Genomic DNA, 12,379 nt, shown 5'->3' with positions numbered 1-12,379 from the left:
GCACTTGGAAGTGCATTCGCTGTAGATCTGAGGAGGACATGCAAGGAAAATAAAAAACAGCATTTTAGCTTGTACATGATTGGATGGTAAAATCAGCAGAGCTTCCCCTCATTTCAGATCTACCCCTCAGATTTACAGCGACTGCACTTCCAAGTGCACTTGTAGTGCAAAGTGGATTTGCCTTTCGTAAATAACCCCCCAAGGGGACTGAGAACAAGTAGGTAGATTAGTAGATTAGGAATTTGGACTTTCCTCTGACTTCACTAGCTGGATGCTTGTTCCCAGACAGTGAGTTGTGGGATGGCACAGACTATGGCAGGTCTGACCGCTGAATAACTCTCCACCAATCAGCTGTTTTCAGAGTGACTGAAGAATGAGAATGATATACCTGACATACCTGAAATCTAAATAAAGCAGAGAACACAAACTAGACACACAATCCAGCCCACATTGATCCAAAGACTGTGACCTGCTAGTTCATTTCCCCCCCTTGGGCCCTTGGGATCTTGGGACCTGGTTCTGATATCTGGTGCCCAATCTATAGCCTGGGGGCCACAAACAGCCATCTGAACCTTCTGTGTGACCCTTTACAGACCTGAGGGGAAGCATTGCTCAGATGGGCTCTATTGACAGTGATCCCCAGTCTCATGTAATGTGTCTTCTGTATCAGGTGTGCATCCTTCAACAACACTAACATGTCTACAGTCTCTGACCATCTTCTCTATTATATCTGTAGTCTCTGACCATCTCCTCTATTATATCTGTAGTCTCTGATCATCTTCTGTATCATGTCTGCAGTCTCTGACCATCTCCGGTATCATGTCTGCAGTCTCTGATCATCTCCTGTATCATGGCTGCAGTCTCTGACCATCTCCTGTATCATGTCTGCAGTCTCTGATCATCTCCTGTATCATGGCTGCAGTCTCTGACCATCTCCTGTATCATGTCTGCAGTCTCTGACCATCTCTTGTATCATGGCTGCAGTCTCTGACCATCTTGTGTATCATGTCTGCAGTCTCTGACCATCTCGTGTATCATGTCTGCAGTCTCTGACCATCTCCTCTAATATGTCTGCAGTCTCTGACTATCTCCTGTAATATGTCTACAGGCTCTGCCAATTTCCTGTAATGTGTTTGTTTTTGACCATCTCCTGAAATATGTCAACAGTGTCTGACTATCTCCTGTAGTATGTCTGTAGTCTCTGGCCATCACCTCTATTATGTCTGCAGTGTCTGACTATCTCCTGTACCATGTCTGCAGTCTCTGACCGTCTCCTGTAATATGTCTGCAGTTTTTGACCATCTGCTGCAATATGTCAACAGTCTCTGACCATCTCCTCTATTATGTCTGCAGTCTCTGACCATCTCCTCTATTATGTCTGCAGTCTCTGACCATCTCCTGTAACACGTCTGCAGTTTTTGACAATCTCCTGTATCATGTCTGCAGTCTCTGAATATCTCCTGTAATACGTCTGCAGTCTCTGACTATTTCTTCCAATATTTTGCATGTTTTCCCATGGAAGTGCTCGTCTCTTGCTTATTAGACCAATGGCCAGACCTGAATACCAAGATGTGTTCCCCCACCCCATAGAATTCAATACGGTTCCCCGCAAAGTTTACAAAACTTCAATCTTCGAGCAAAATTGTTTATAAATCAAACCTCTGCAGATGTGCTAATTTCTAGTAGCAGTTCAATACAAAAATCAATTGTCCAATCAGGATCCATAAATAAGTAATAAAGTCAGAGCTATCCAAATAAGTGATAGAATAAGCTGCCTGCAATTAGTATAGATATACAACCAAACTAAAAAAAAGTGATTGCCGCGTTTAATACATAAATAATAAAATGTAAATAATGTCCTTAAAGAGGAGTCATACATAATGAACCCATCTGAAATAATACAGCTTTTTTTCCGATAAGTGGGAAAAGGCTGCAGGGTACAGGAAATATAAATTTTCATTGGTATATTTTATTGGAAGGCATCAATCTGGGCTTAGCTAATAATCTGTCCTGCAAAACAGCCCATCAAAGCGGTTCGGGAGATCTTTAAAAAAAAAAAGTGAGTGAAGCTTAAAAAAAAAAAAAAAAAAATTGACATGACAGGAAGCTGCGGACTTTGCGCTTACAATTGGCTGTAACCGTATTTGTAAGTTCATTTGTGAAAATGAGGGGACAGTTTGATGATAGCTTAGCGTAGTCGTCCCTGCTGACGTGGCTGTGGGTCCTCCAGCACTTAAAGTGTTAATACTGCATTCCCCGCATAGCGCAGGACACAGCATCCTCTGCAAGGATCAGCTATTTGGCGCTTGCTTGCCCCATCAACGTGTTCATTATGCAGCTTGCATTGTCCGGTACAATCAATATTTCATAATTAACGCTGCAAGTTAAAGGATCATTAGCATTAAAACCAAGGAGCTTTGGGTAGCACGTATGGTGGGCTACCGGACTCGTATCCTACGCTCATCAAGTTCTTGAAGGATTACAGGTTCTAGCAAGCCCCATCAGGCTTCTCATGACTATAACTTATCAACCAATTATGACTGAAAAGTATACTGTATATAAAGCCAATACGTTCATCTGGGAAAGAGAATTATGGATATACATCCATTTATTGGACATCTTTCAGGGCCACCATTAGAACATTGGTGCCCCATGCAGCCTACCTGACAGGGCCCCCATTTCCCCCTGTTCCCTTCCCACAAGCTCACTTTTCCACTCCTGCAATCCTTTGCAAGGCGTGCTTAGCCTGAGCTGACCCAGCCATGTTCATACCATGCCAAACCCAATCACACATCTCAATGAACCTTACTGCCCATCCAGAGTCCTCCACCGTTAATTCACTAACCTATTTCCACCCTTCTCTACTGCCTCCCCCCCTCTACGTTTTAATTTTTATTAGCACATTCCGCCACCGCCAGATGCATAGCCACCTCAACTCAGCTGCATGTTGGTGCCATAGCATCCAACTGTGCCTCGTTGATTTTGAGGGACTGTCCCTCATTTAGAACAAAGTCCCTCTGTCGCTCTTTCCTCCTCATATGTCCCTGATTTTGGTCTGATCTATATAGTTGTATATAAAATGCACTTTTTATCTATCTAAAAAGTGTTTTCCAGCGCTAAACCTTTCATCCAATGTCTAAATTGCTGCATTTGTAAATTCCAAATGCCAATATAAAGCAATAGTAGTGGTAAAAAAAAAAAGCACTTGTGGGTTTAACCAATTTTTTTTTTTTTTTATACAATTCTCCTTTAAAGCGGAGTTCCACCCAAAAATGGAATCGGAATCGGAGCAGATACCTGTCTAATACAGGTATTTTGTTCCCACTTCCGGGCATAGATACCCGCACCACCCACAAGTATCTACGCCACTCCCCCCCCCCCCCCCCGCGCTGTCTTCTGGATGACACATGGGTCCCAGGAGACAGCAGGGACCAGTGGGAAGGCGCAGCGCGAGTCACGCATGCACAGTAGGGAACCAGGAAGTGAAGCCTCAAGGCTTCACTTCCTGAATCCCTTACCAAAGATGGCGGCGGCAGCACCCGAGAGCCGAGGGACAGAACGGCTTCGGGTGCCGACATCGCGGGCGCCCTGGACAGGTAAGTGTCCATATTTTAAAAGTCAGCAGCTGCAGTGTTTGTAGCTGCTGACTTAAAAAAAAATAATTATCTGAACTCTGCTTTAAGGAGGGCATTCTCAGAGCATAGGTGCAGAAACCTCCCCCTTCTATGTCACTTCTTGTCTCCGCCCCCTACCCACCTCTGAGCAACATCCCTTGGTCCCACCCACCTCCCAGTACTGCCTCTTTTAGAGAATACAGAACCAAGTATCATTTTGCGGTGATAAGTAATTTGTATGGAATTTGGTAATAATAGCAAGAAAAGCAGTAAAGTAGATCCCCTGCAGTCAGTAACAATAGATTCCCCCAGCAACAACAGACCCCCCCCCCCCACCAACAATGAACCCCAACAACAATAGACTCAGCAGCAACAACAGATTTCCCAGCATCAATAGACTCTCCAGCAACCAGCAACAATAGACCACTCCCTCAACCGTAGATCCCTTCCAGCAATAAATGACCCCCCGAAACATAAGCCCAATCAACAACAATAGTTCCCCCACCAGCAACATTAGACCTCCCCAGCAACATAAGACTGCCACGCTAAAATAGATGCCCTCCAGAAACAATAGACCCCCCCCCCCTCAACAGTAGATCCCTTCCAGCAACAACGGACACCGCTAGCAACATAATTCCCTCCCCAGCAAACAAGATCCCCCACCAGCAACAAAAGAAGACCCCCGCCATTAAAAAAATAGATCCCCTCCTGGAACAATAGATCCCCCAGCAGCCATTATAAATAAGCCTTCTACAACATCCCAACACCCCTTTCCATTACGTACATTCAGTGCTGGAGGTGCCGGAGCTGCGTTCCACCACGTTCCCACTGGAAAAAAGCCCTTGCTGTCCCTCATTCCCATCTCAGAAAGTTGGGAGGTGTGGTGGTGCTCATATCTCATGATGCACTCCGACACCCATCTTGGACTCTCCCCTCCCACTTTTGCCCGCTAAGAGCACCATCCAGTAGCCGTCTTGGAGTGATGGTGGCCCCCCTGCAATATAGAAAGACTCAATTTCACTGCTCTAACACAGTTTAATCAGGTGTTGTATGGATGATCCAAGGCAGCCCATGCTTTTTCCCCCCTACTAACCCAATGGCCCTCTTGGCCGATACCGGAGTACTACTCGTAGCACCCTATCATTGGCCTTGCACACTAGATACACAGTAGAAGATGAGTGGAAATATCTACCAAGTGGAACAAATCCTCATTTAGACAGTTGTCACCAGAACAAATGTCCCAATTGGAAGATTTCCTCTCTATTTCTGTTTTGGTGACAACTGTAACACTTTGGATTTATACTCAATTTCTGCCCCAGTGACAGAGGTCAGCAGGACAGATAGCGAATGAATCTCTCCAGACTTCAATCAAAACCTAGGTACATGCATAAGAGGCGCTGAAACTCATATAATTCATTCATTCATCAAAATCCACAATGATCAAGCTGACTCCTTTCAGTGAAGCTGCTCACATGTTCCAAAAAACCCCACGGGGAGCGAGTCTTGAGGGAAGTCCAACATGTAAGAAGTAGTAAGGGCTCCATACCAATGGTCAAAGAGTCCAAAATAATATTTTATTAGATATTTGGTAGAATACAATGCAATGTGTTATAGGGCTTCAAACGATCGCTCTTTATCAGGACATAAAGTGACACTAAACAATATCTTTATTCTCCAAAAAAATAGTCCAAACACATCCACTACTTAATGGCCCTGTAATCTTTTTTTCACGTAATTGTTTTTTACCACGTTTCTTTGCCTCCTAACATTTTCCTTGAGCTCCTGAACTTCTCTTTTTCTCAATCACTTCTGGACGAGAAGGCCTGGCTCGCAGTTTCCGCTCGAATTCACCCCAAAGGTGATCTATCAGGTTGAGGTCAGGACTCTGTGCAGGCCAGTCAAGTTCCTCCACCCCAAACTCCCTCATCCATGGCTTTATGGACCTTGCTTTGTGCCCTGGTCCAAATCATTTGGTGGAGGGAGGATTATGGTGTGGGGTTGTTTTTAAGGGGTTGGGCTTGGCCCCTTAGTTCCAGTGAAGGGAACTCTTAAGGCGTCAGCATATCAAGACATTTTGGACATTTTGAACAATTTCATGCTCCCATCTTTGTGAGAACAGTTTGGGGATGGCCCCTTCCTGTTCCAACATGACTGCACACCAGTGCACAAAGCAAGGTCCATAAAGACATGGATGAGTGAATTTGGGGTGGAGGAACTTGACTGACCTGCACAGAGTCCTGACCTCAAGCCGATAGAACACCTTTGGGATGAATTTGAGCGGAGACTTGTCTGACATCCGACTCGTCCAACATCAGTGGCTGACCTCACAAATGTTCTTCTGGAAGAATGGTCAAACATTCCCATAGACACACTTCTAAACCTTGTGGACGGCCTTCCCAGAAGAGTTGAAGCTGTTATGGCTGCAAAGGGTGGGCCAACTCAATATTGAACCCTACGGACTAAGACTGGGATGCCATTATAGTTCATGTGCGTGTAAAGGCAGGTGTCCCAGTACTTTTGGCAGTATAATGAATATCTTGGTCTGGCACCCGTATTGCTTCTTGAGAAATAACCCCCCCCCAACCCCTCACCACTCTCTCCAAAACGAAAAAAAAAAAAAAAGGTTTGGCTTTACATACACTTGACATAATCTGGATAAGCCGGTGTTTCTCTAATGCAGTGCTACTCAACCTTTTATAAAGCTAAATACACCCCAGGCAGGTATAAAAACCCACTAATTAACACACTTATGTGTTCATTAAAAAATCATCTCTAATAACTTGTTATCCAATAAAAGGCATCACTTAAACTCCAAACTTTCTGCATTAAAAAAATAATTAGATGTGTTTTTAAATGCAATTTATCATATCACATCAGCCTCCTGTATTTCTTTGTACATCCGCACTCATACAGGGAGAGACAGGGGCCCTCTACAGGTCATATAGGAGTGCAGCATGTATATAGCTGACACAGAACATGCTGAATGGAGGAGAAAGCAGAGTAATCAGTCATTGGTTTGCTGCTTCTCATTCACAGTCCTGGCTGTGCAGTCTGGCAGAGCTGTGTAATTATCATAACTGGATGTTCAGAAATACAAATCCTTTGGTGGGTGCAGCAGCTCCCTTATAGGTATTTCAATGGTGTATTTCACTGATTGAGTGGAGGAGTGGCTTTAGGTGTAAGCTTTTGGGTATTAAAGTGCCATTATCTGTGTCTGGTTTGAATAAATAAATAGGATTCTCGGTACAATGTATTGTACCCCGAAATCAGGACTGGGGGCCCGGAACTGCTAGAGCTCCACCTCTGCTCTATTGCACGTTTAACCCTTTTGTGGCAATCAGGGCTGCTGTTAGAAATCACGGGGGCCCCATACAGCCTACCTGACGGGGCCCCTGGCCGAACGTGTCTGAGGACAAAGAATTATCAGTCCTTTTCTCTGTAGCCTCAGCAGCACAGATGAATGAATAGGAAGCACTCTGAGGCTTCCTGCTCATTCACAAGCATAGTAAACACAGTTGAATGGACACAGGAGTGATTGATACCTATCACTCACTGTGTTCATTCAGGAAAGGAAGGGGCCAGTAAATGACATCCTCCTGTGTGCTGGTGGGGGAGGGGGGAAGCCGGAAGCGCTGCGAGGGGAAAGGGGCACACAGGGGGGGCCCGGACAGCAGATGGAAGGGAGGCATGTGCTAGAACCAATCCCTTTGCAGTGCAGCTGGAGGGAGAGGAGAAGCTGGCAGCGCTGCAGGGGGAGACAGAAGAGGATCAGTATCTGCAAGAAGACAGTACAGCCGGCCCTTCTGGTCAGCAGGTGCATGCCCCCCCTTTTGAACTGACGGGCCCCGGCCCAGTACAGGAAGGCTGGCTGTACTGCCTTATCAGCGGCCCTGGTGGCCATCCATATGGAGAGGAGATATATCTCAGCTCTCCCAGTCATTATGTGATAAAGTGGACTTTTTTGTAACTGTACTCCTCAATAGATTCCTGACCTCATCATAGGATGATGTCATCAGTCTACTGCAGGCAGAAGATACCATTTCCTCTCCTCTCCCCCAGTGATCCGACTGCAACATTGTAACTTTGTACAAAAGTGAAAAGGGGCTGATCCGTGTCAGACATTTGTGAATACAGAACTGAACAGACACTGGGATTTACATGACTGTGTCATCTCTGAGTCAGCATCTCAGTCCAGAAACTAGTCGGTGACCCTAGATCAGTGATGGCGAACCTTGGCACCCCAGATGTTTTGGAACTACATTTCCCATGATGCTCACCTACACTGCAGAGTGCATGAGCATCATGGGAAATGTAGTTCCAAAAGATCTGGGGTGCCAAGGTTCGCCATCACTGCCCTAGATAATGCCTGAACAAAGGTGGCTCCATATTTCTGGAGAGAAAAGCAGATACTGCGATCCATGTAAGAGGAAATAGGTACCTAAAAGTGTTACACTGACACATTGTATCGGCTTACAATGACTAAATGTATTTTATTACGTTACATATGAAGTACCTGACCCTTTCCAGCCTTCATCCTCAATTGAAAATGAAACTATACACAGAAACGGAACTTCAGCCCCCTGTTTTTGGTGGCTCCGCCCCCCTCCAGTGCTGCCATTATGCGCAGATATGCTCTGCCCCGCTGTCAGGTCCTGGCAGAGCCCTTTGGCACATCTGTGCACATGCAAGATATTTATCTTACTTACGCAAAGACAGCAACGTTTTGGGATTTCCGTAAAACCCGCGCATGCACAGATGTACGGGAACACCCCTGTGTGCGCAGACGGGACCCAAAACCCTGCATCGCACCTGCCCTGCAGAATCCGGGTGGGGGGGGCAAAAGCACTATTCTCACCAAAGCGAGTAATGCGGAATAATCTTTAAGGGTCGATTCACACCGAGAATCGCACAAGGAGGCACAGTGCGTTCCTTTACGATTTACTGCATTGCTTTGCGCTGTGATTTCAGCCCATTCATTTTGAATAGTAGTGCGTGCGCTACTTTTGGAATTTCACTGCAAACGCATCGCATGGTACTTCTGTACGTACTGTGTTTGCAACCTGTGATTGGGGTGTAATTAAGCTAATATTGACACCCGCAGCAGATCGCAACTGCAGTGCGTTTTCAATGCGGTGCGGGAAGCGTGCGTGGAAAAGGGGGTATCCTGCACTGCGTTCTGGTGTGAGCTGGCCCTACATCCAAAATCCTAAATAAATTCAAAAGAAGTCTTTTAAATAAATAAATAAACTATATACAACTGGAAGAGATGGAGGGGGAGGAGGCAGGGCAAAATGAAATTGGTTTTGGGTGAAGGACCCTAATGTCTGGATGATTTTAGTGATTGGGTTTACACAGGGAAAGGGACTGGGAAAGGGGGGGGGGGGGGCATGAGGGGCAGTTGCCTGGGTGCAGTATTATTATGAGGAGGGGGCATCACGTGGCGAACTGTGCCCGCCTTGTCGTATGCATGCCCTGCCTTTCATTGTTGTCCACTCCAGCACTATTCAGAATCAGTGCCGTGAGATCGGCAGAGGCAGAACATGCACAGTAAGGCCCCGTGACATCACCACTTAATTCCAGGTCCATGTGAAACCTGATTGGCAGACCCAGTGATGTTGAGTCAAGCGATCCATGGAATTCCAGGTCCATGTGAAACCTGATTGGCAGACCCAGTGATGTTGAGTCAAGCGATCCATGGAATTCCAGGTCCATGTGAAACCTGATTGGCAGACCCAGTGATGCTGAGTAAAATGAACAGGGGGTGGTGCTCAGTTGGTCTAGAGAGTGGGGTGAACCCGCATCCCAAATATAACAAGTTGAATGGAAATTTGATCCTCTTGTGGGACTTTAAAGGGAACAACCACTCATGAGTAGTGAAAGAGTATAAGAAATGTGGGAATTGTTGGAATGAATTTAGGTGTTTATTACGGTATAGATCTGAATAGGTCTATAGTACATAAGGTAAATATACACAGGATACAGTATACATGACATATACACAAAGTAGCAATGCAATATGCAGAAATACACAAGCATAAACTCCAGTGCACATGGAACACATATGCGGGGAGTACCCGACGCGTTTCGAGATATACTCTTCCTCAGGGGTATCAGATTGGAATCAGCAAACAAAAGATATGTCTAGAAATTAAAAAGACAATTATAAACCAGTTGTGAAAATCATCATGTAATCAAGGATATGCGTAGACATATAAAGAAAGTTACTTTGTAATACAGGTATGTAGTATACATATATTGAGGTACTGACCATATAGTACTGCTTGGGGGGGGGCATGTGTCTGGTAATACATCCGTTAAAAACTATCAAGGGGAGAGAGATATTGGGGGGACATAACACCACTGAACATGAAGGTATGGCCTGCTCTCGGTCCACATCCGGCAAGGCTTGTGTCCCCAATCCCGGGGGGGGGGGGGGCCACCAGGGAGATGCTCCCCAACAGAGGGCGTCAAAAAGCCACCAATGACAGAGAAGGTCCTGGAGGGGGGCTCCAATCTGCAAAGGAGCAAAGGAGGTAAAGGGGGAGGTTGTGGGGAGGCAGTAGGTATACCTCTAAAAAAAGGGGGGTAGGTAGAGGAATCCCATAAGTAATGCAACCCATCAGAATGAGAGTAATGGTCACACAATATATATGAGTAGAAATATACATAAAAAAGTGATGCTGAGTGAAGCGCAGTGCCAGAAGACGATCGGACGCGTGCTTACTCATGCATAATAAACCAGTAGGGTGGAGATGACCTTGTCCTGGCAATGGGTTTACATTTACTTTAATGCAGCCAGAAAGCACAGCTACTATATAGCAATAAAATATTCTTATTAAGAAGGTACAAGTGCAAAGCAGGCCTTCCGGACAGCGGAGTACCCCTTTAAATCCGTCCATAAATTGGGGTTGTTATTTATCATCATGTCTTCCTGAACCCCCCACCCCCCTCCTCCAAACCTTCTAAACAGCGAGTCTCTACTGCAATCAGGTAACACTCCTTCCACAATCATTTACAAAGCCCAACGGCCTGTGACCGTGCGTCTAATACTGACTGCATATTGTCTCATACATCACCAGGAGATGTTACCTCCCTATAGATACAATAACCTCAATTATCGGAACCTATCGATCGCTGCTTGCGTAATATACGACCAGTCCCCTGACAGCTGTATTACCAGCAGCCGCCAGCAGTGGGCAGCACCTCCCATTGTATTGGCATTGTACACCTGGCTGGTTTCGTTGACGGTAATCGCACACCGTTGGCCGCTTGTGTTATTATATCAGGCCAAATTAAATATAGATTTTGTATGCGAGCTTTTTCAGGTCAAGTTAACCGCTTCTGCCGACAGACGCTTTTCATTTCGGGAGAATGGATTTTACTGGGGAGCTGATTGCTTCGCGCCGCTTTAGCGCGGCCGGACAGTGTGCAATAATGGGATGTAAGGCAGAAGATGATCTTATAAAATCTATTCTTATTAACAAGTGTGAAATATTCTTTACAGGTAAAATGTTTGACATTAATCTGCGACAAAGCAGAAGAGAAAGAACCAGTTCATGCGGCAGACATTGCAAAAGCTTGGAGAGCATTTTATAAACACAAAGACACAGCAAAAGCGGCCAAGAAAGCAATTATCGGCCCTATCAGAAGATCTCTTGGCGTTGTTGCAAAGCCATATCAATGTGACAATGGCTTTGTTTATAAACAAAGCCATGTCACACAGCAACAGCTGTCAACAAAGCCAGTAATGACCATGAGGCTCAGTTAACACTAGGGCAACCTTGTCTAGCGGCTTAGTCCCCTGACAAGTCGCACCCCATTCAGTGCAATGGAACCGTTCTAATCGGAGCGACTTAGAGAAAAGTCCCTGCACTACTTGGGGGGGGTGACTTGAGAGCGATTTGCTTTGACTTCTATTAAAGAAGTCATTTGCAAGCCGCAATGTAGTCGCGCTGTGCGGCGCGGCTTCAAAGTCAGGCGACTTTGTAGGCGCGGTAGTGTGAACCGAGACTGATGGCACTGAAAATGGTAATCACAGAGCTGTGTTGATAAACAAAGCCAGGTCAGCCATTATTGCCCATCATTGGCTTTCTTGACAGCTGTTTCTGTGTGACATGGCTTTGTTTATAAGTGCATTGAAATGTCATTGCAACAACACTGAGTAATCTTCATGTCAGTGCTGATAAAGCCATTAATTGCTTTCTTGACAGCTGTTGCTCTGTGACATGGCTTTGTTTCTAAACAAAGCCATGTCACTGAATTGGCTTTTTTTTTATCAACAAAGTAATGCGATCGTCATGTCAGTGCTAGCATGGTCATTCTTTTTTTTTTTTACAGCTGTTGCTGTGTGTCATGGCTGTGTTTATAAACAAAGCCATGCTACTTAATTGGCTTTGTTTATCAACGAAACCATGTGATTGTCATGTCAGTGCTAACATGGTCATTAATTGTTTCATGGTCATGAATGTTTTTTTTTTTTTTTCCACAGCTTTTGCTGTGTGTCTTGGCATTTTAGAAACAAAAATATGTCACTGATTTGGCTTTGTTTATCAACAAAGCTGTGTGATCGTCATATCAAGGCAGGGGGCTGAAGACGAGTTTATAAAAATCTATTCTTAGTTAGTTACAGATGTGAAATATTCTTTACAAGTAAAATGTTTGACATTAATCTACAACAAAGCAGAACAGAAACAACCAGTGCACACGGCCAACATTGCAAAAGCTTGGCGAGCATTTATAAACAAAGCCATGTCACATGACAACAG

At 45.1% G+C, this 12,379-nt stretch overlaps 1 protein-coding gene across 1 annotated transcript in view; it reads left to right on the top strand.

Annotated features, from left to right (window-relative positions):
* Nucleotides 1–12,379, top strand: part of ASIC4 (acid sensing ion channel subunit family member 4) — a 450,624-nt gene that overhangs the window by 369,752 nt on the left and 68,493 nt on the right. The gene's annotated exons all lie outside the window — the stretch shown is intronic.

The sequence above is a fragment of the Aquarana catesbeiana genome, linkage group LG06, assembly GCF_042186555.1.
Source record: "Aquarana catesbeiana isolate 2022-GZ linkage group LG06, ASM4218655v1, whole genome shotgun sequence".
Lineage (NCBI taxonomy): Eukaryota > Metazoa > Chordata > Amphibia > Anura > Ranidae > Aquarana > Aquarana catesbeiana.
This window is presented reverse-complemented; position numbering and strand designations above follow the sequence as displayed.